This window comes from Moschus berezovskii, chromosome 8 (assembly GCF_049115385.1).
Source record: "Moschus berezovskii isolate FMDL1 chromosome 8, NW_MosBer_1.0, whole genome shotgun sequence".
Classification (NCBI taxonomy): domain Eukaryota; kingdom Metazoa; phylum Chordata; class Mammalia; order Artiodactyla; family Moschidae; genus Moschus; species Moschus berezovskii.
The window spans coordinates 98913843-98920686 of NC_142467.1; positions in this window are offsets into that span (position 1 = coordinate 98913843).

The following is a 6844-nucleotide window of genomic DNA, read 5'->3' on the forward strand; positions in this document are numbered from 1 at the left end:
TGTATATATTGTGTTCAAGTATGTATTTCGATTTTTTATTTTTTCGATCTTACCATACCGTCTAGGGCCTCCCGTACTAAGCTGAGGAACAGCTCTGATAACCAGGCCTTCTTCACTCATTCAGAAATAGCTCTGTTTTCTCCTTAATCATGTTTTCTGTATATTTCAGTGTGTGGCCGCAGAGGGGTTTATTAAGGTATTTTGAAATCCTACTTGTTAGCACATTTACGAAAATTGCTTATGTGCATTATCAAATGTGTTTTATGCGTCTGTTAAACTGATAATTGTTTTGCTGTGTTAATGTTTCATCAATTGCAAATGAGATATTAACTTTTTACATAGCCAGAGGACTTTCTTCTGTTTTTTTAAAAAAAATTCTGAGTTTTCTCCTAGCCTTCCTTAAAAATTCTCTTCCAACTCTAGATTACATACAGATTTTCTAATTTTCTTCTAAAATTTATATATTTAGTGACATTTTAATCCTCAAAGAATGTGTTTTGGCATGTGTTATGGGATAGTGGTGGAGAAGGAAATGGCAACCCACTCCACTGTTGGCAACCCAACTCCACTCCACTCCATTCTCCACTCTCTTGCCTGGAGGATCCCATGGACAGAGGAACCTGGCAGGTTGCAGTCCATGGGGTCACAGAGACTCAGACACAACTGAGTAACTAACACACACACACACACACACACACACACACACAGGGTAGTGGATACAATTATGTTTTTCCTTCAGAGAGGATCAATTGTTTACTGATAAATTATCCGTGACTTACTAATTTGAAATTCCACCTTTATTAATCAATAAATTCATATATATACTTAATTCAGGTTTTAAACTCTTCTGTGTCATTAATATTTACTTATACCTGTATCAGACTCTTTTGATAACAACAGATTTATGTTATTTTAAAACCTAGTTGTAAAAACATAATGGAATTTTGGTTCCATTATAAAGTACCCTTTGGTTGTTACACCCCCATATTCCTAGACACTTAACATCGATGCTGCCATGATTCCACCTTCTGTCTCTATTCATTTGCCTTTTCTAGACATTTCATGTAAATAAGATCATGAAACCTTTCATCAATAATTTTTTCACTTAGTATATTTGTCAAGATTCATATGTGTTGTAGCATATATAATTTCTTTGTATTTCAGAATGATATTCCATAGTATGAATGTATTGTTGTATTTACTTATCAGTTGATGAATATTTGGATTGTTTCCACTTTGTGCATATTATGAGTAATGGTGCTATGAAAAGCCATGTATATTCAAACATATTTTCATTTCTCTTGGGCCTTGTTATTAGGGTTATCCAGAGAAATAGAACAAATATGTATATATTTGTTGTATATATCTCCTATTACTATCTACTTGGGAAGGAAGGAAAACCAAATCAATTAAGGAATCAAAATAATAATGACTACTTTTATTGATGAGTGCTACTAAATCCCACCAAACCCTCCTGAGATACAACATGATATGTGTCCCAGAACTTTCCACTCAACAGATGAAAAGACCTCAGCTGATGCTTTCTATGGGCCAGAGATGGTCCTAGAGAGATTAGCATCCCTTTATGTCTGAGTTGCCCACTACTGAATACAGAGCAGATTCCCTCAAATGTCCCATAATTTGGTATCAGAAGTTTCAGGGCAGAAAGCAGGAGGTGTTTGGTGTGTGCAGAGATCAGTCCTAGGTGTTCATTGGTAGGACTGATTTTGAAGCTGAAACTCCACTACTTTGACCACCTGATGTGAAGAGCTGACTTGTCTGATGAAAAGACCCTCACTGCAGATGGTGATTGCAGCCATGAAATTAAAAGACGCTTACGCCTTGGAAGGAAAGTTATGACCAACCTAGATAGCATATTAAAAAGCAGAGACATTACTTTGCCAACAAAGGTCCGTCTAGTCAAGGCTATGGTTTTTCCCGTGGTCATGTATGGATGTGAGAGTTGGACTGTGAAGAAAGCTGATCGCCGAAGAATTGATGCTTTTGAACTGTGGTGCTGGAGAAGACTCTTGAGAGTCCCTTGGACTGCAAGGAGATCCAACCAGTCCATCCTAAAGGAAATCAGTCTTGACTATTCATTGGAAGGACTGATGCTGACGCTGAAACTCCAGTACTTTGGCCACCTCATGCAAAGAGTTGACTCACTGGAAAAGACCCTGATGCTGGGAAGGATTGGGGGCAGGAGAAGAAGGGGCCGACAGAGGATGAGATGGCTGGATGGCATCACCAACTCGATGCACATGAGTTTGGGTGAACTCCAGGAGTTGGTGATGGAAGGGAGGCCTGGCGTGCTGCGATTCATGGGGTCACAAAGAGTTGGATACAACTGAGCGACTGAACTGACTGACATGACTGACTGATGCTGGGAAAGATTGAGGGCAGGAGAAGGGGATGACAGAGGATGAGATGGTTGGATGGTATCAACAACTCAATGGACATGGGTTTGGGTGGACTCCAGGAGTTGGTGATGGACAGGGAGGCCTGGTGTGCTGTGGTTCATGGGGTCACAGAGTCGGACATGACTGAGCAACTGAACTGAACTGACTGTGGCAAGGTGTCTAGTTGGGGCTGAGCAAAAAACTTGTCACAACTTCCATTGAAATAATTACAGGAGACATGCCTCAAGTAACAGCTGTAACAAGAGGATTTTGAAATGGTGCTTGCCTTATCCTAATAATGCTAGACTGGGTGACTTACACAACAGAAATATATTTTCTAACAATCCTAGAGTCTGGAAGTTAAACATAAAGGTCCCACCAGGGTTGGTTTGCTCTGAGACCTGTCTCCTTGTGGGGTCCAGCAGCTGACCTTTCAAAAACCAATAGACAAGTGAGATTGGTGGAAAGGAAAGTTTGCTTTACTTTGGATGCTGGCAACCAGCAGGGTGGCAGGGGGAGGGCAAATACCTAGCAGAAGGCTGACTCCTTGCACTGACAATCAGTGGGCAAGAGCTTTTATAGACAGAGGGAGGAGCCTACATGCAGATATAGTACAGTTAGCTGATAGTCTCCTTGAAATTGGTCATGTGGTGTCCTAATCAGATTCTTCTTGTTTAAGTAGTTAATCTTAAGTTGCAGGATTGGTTTGTTCCCATTTCCTTGATGGCAGTTCTTGGAACTGTGACAGTTTATATCATGACTACAGTCTGGTCATCATGTAGTTAACTTCTTCCACCTGATATGCAGTTCAGTATCTACAAAATACCTCATAGGATATGGCTCAGGATATCATCTATAATAGCCCTTGAGAAGGAACTAAATGTCCTTCCCTCTGCTTAAGTATGACTATTAACTATTATTAATTGGCCTCCTTTGACAGTTTTCCTTTGTTTCTGCATTTTTTCATTTCTCTGATTAAGCTTATTCTTTGGCTAAAGTTGTTCCACAGACAAAAGTTAGGCTGAGGTCATGGGGGGAGCATAGGCCATAAGGTCCTGCTCCATTTCACTTGGATTGCAGATGGCCACTGTCATGCTGATTCTGAACCTGATCCTCCCTTCATGCAGGTTTTCCTGGCCTTTCTGTGTGTTCTGACTTCCTTTTCTTATAAGAACACCATGGTGATTGAATTAAGGTCCACCCTGGTGACCTCATGTTAAAATTAACTATCTTTTGAAAGGCACTTTCTCCAAATACAGTCACATTCTGAGGCCCTGGGAATAAGGATATCAACATAAAATTTTGAGTGAAGGCAGTTCAGTCCATAATAGTACCCAAATAAGTGTAATTGGAGAAGGCAATGGCACCCCACTCCAGTACTCTTGCCTGGAAAATCCCATGGACGAAGGAGCCTGGAAGGCTGCAGTCCATGGGGTCGCTGAGGGTCGGACATGACTGAGCGACTTCACTTTCACTTTTCACTTTCATGCATTGGAGAAGGAAATGGCAACCTACTCTAGTGTTCTTGCCTGGAGAATCCCAGGGACGGGGGAGCCTGGTGGGCTTCTGTCTATGGGGTCACACAGAGTCGGATACAACTGAAGTGACTTAGCAAGCAAGCAAGCAAGTGTAATATTATTAAATAAGTGTAATATTATTGTTAGTCATATGAAAAACACGCTGAAAAAGAGGAACCTGATGCTATCTTGACTGCAGTGTTTTTCTCTTTATATTCCTCTACACTGCTATTAGATTTGGAATTTTTCCTCAGAGACAAAAATTACCTAACAGCTGCATGTCATTAAAAGATATATGAAAAACAAAACATTCTGAGATTAACAGATGGACTGCAGCCATTATACAAATTTTTGATAGTTCAGTTCAGTCGCTCAGTCATGTCCGACTCTTTGCAACCCCATGAATTGCAGCACGCCAGGCCTCCCTGTCCATCACCAAATCCCGGAGTTTACCCAAACTCATGTCCATCGAGGCGGTGATGCCATCCAGCCACCTCATCCTCTGTCTTCCCCTTCTCCTGCCCCCAATCCCTCCCAGCATCAGGGTCTTTTCCAATGAGTTAACTCTTCACCTGAGGTGGCCACAGTATTGGAGTTTCAGCTTCAGTATCAGTCCTTCCAATGAACACCCAGGACTGATCTCCTTTAGGATGGACTGGTTGGATCTCCTTGCAGTCCAAGGGACTATCATAGTTACAAATGTTCAATTTGTGTAGGTGATGTTTACTATCTGGCAAAAACTAGAAAAGAAAAAAATTGGAACATTTCTCTGCTCCCAAGTTCATTTTTTTCCCTATTTTGTCCTTTTTTCCCCCCCACAAAAGATGAAACCAGTTTCTTTCTAATGCTAATAATAGCAATGGTTTGATCGACTCATGCCTTTAAATATTTATTAAATATTATCTTCTAGGTACTGGTATAAGACTTGGAACAAAATAAAGGCCCAAATTTCATTGAGATTATATTCTACTGGGAGAAAGGAAATAATACATAAATGATAAAACCAGACTTTGTGATAAATCCTAATAAAAAGTAATTAGGAAAAATATTTTAATGTTATTACTTAACTATCTAGAACAATTCCATGTGTGGATCTGTTCATGTCATCTATGGTGTTACTCACTCTGATATAACATGTTTGAGGAAAAGGAAGGAAGGAAGAAAAAATGTAGGTTTGGAAAGGTTCAGTTGGATGTGCCTGTGAAACACCCCAACAATATCTATGCTGTGCTCAGTCATGTTTGACTCTTTGCGACCCGATGGATGGTAGCCCACCAGGCTCCTCTGTCCGTGGAATTTTCCAGGCAAGAATACTGGAGCAGGTTGCCATTTTCTATTCCAGGGGATCTTCCAGACTCAGGGATAGAACCTGTATCTCTTATGTCTCCTGCATTGGCAGGTGGGTTCTTAACCAGTAGCACCACCATCTGGAGCCCTCACTAATATCAATAAAGGACTTCATGTAGGAATTAAACATTCCTTAGGGGATACCTGGTCACTTTGAAGTCAAGTCAAAGAATTTCTCCTTGGAGAGCATACCTTTTTCTCCCACTGCTGCCTACACACACAACTTTGGTAATGAGGAGCCCTGAGAATATAGCCCTTGAGATAATAACATGTACCTGTTGCCCCTTTGCTATAATTCCGTGACCCCAGCCTCTGTGAAAACCCAAATGGGTTTCTGCAGGACTGACTGCAGATAACAAGAAAGCTTTGTTGATAAGCATCAGAGACGGTGTCCCAGTAAAGGCTGGTGGAGTAAGAAGGAAACAAAGCGAGAAGGTGGGTATTGGGCTTTACCTCTGGAATAATGAGGCTGGGACAGTCCCACAGTTATTTAGTCTATGAAGGGGAAGTCTATAGTTAGCAGGTACTTTAGTTCTCTGTATTGATGTTTCACCTTACGCACCTCATTATGTCCACAATATCATCTACATCAATGTAATTATTACTGACATTTGGTACTCATTTCATTGGCTCATGTTACCATTCTCTTTAAGTGTTTAAGAGAATATCAAGGAGTAGACTGCCTTGTCCTCTTCATGAATTTAACACAAAGATTTAGTGTTTAATGTAGAATATCCAGTTGGCTGTAGTCTTAAAGTGCATATTCTTTACTGACTTAAGAAATGGTCCCTCAGTTCAGTTCAGTTGCTTATTCGTGTCCGACTCTTTGCGACCCCATGAACCACAGCACGCCAGGCCTCCCTGTCCATCACCAACTCCCGGAGTTCACTCAAACTCATGTCCACCGAGTCGGTGACACCATCCAGCCATCTCATTCTCCATCGTCCCCTTCTCCTCCTGTCCCCAATCCTTCCCAGCATCAGAGTCTTTTCCAGTGAGTCAACTCTTCCCATGAGGTGGCCAAAGTATTGGAGTTTCAGCTTTAGGAGAAATGGTCCTTCAGTTCAGTTCAGTCACTCAGTCGTGTCCGACTCTTTGCGACCCCATGAATCACAGCATACCAGGCCTCCCTTCCATCACCAACTACCGGAGTTCACTCAAACTCATGTTCATCGAGTCGGTGATGCCATCCAGCCATCTCATTCTCTGTTGTCCCCGTCTCCTCCCACCCCCAATACCTCCTAGCATCAGACTCTTTTCCAGTGAGTCAACTCATCTCATGAGGTGGCCAAAGTATTGGAGTTTCAGCTTTAGCATCCGTCCTTCCAATGAACACCCAGGATTGATCTCCTCTAGAATGGACTGGTTGGATCTCCTTGCAGTCCAAGGGACTCTCAAGAGTCTTCTCCAGCACCACAGTTCAAAAGCATCAATGCTTTGGCGATCAGCTTTCTTCACAGTCCAACTCTCACATCCATACGTGACCACGGGAAAAACCATAGCCTTGACTAGACGGACCTTGGTTGGCAAAGTAATGTCTCTGCTTTTTAATATACTATCTAGGTTGGTCATAACTTTCCT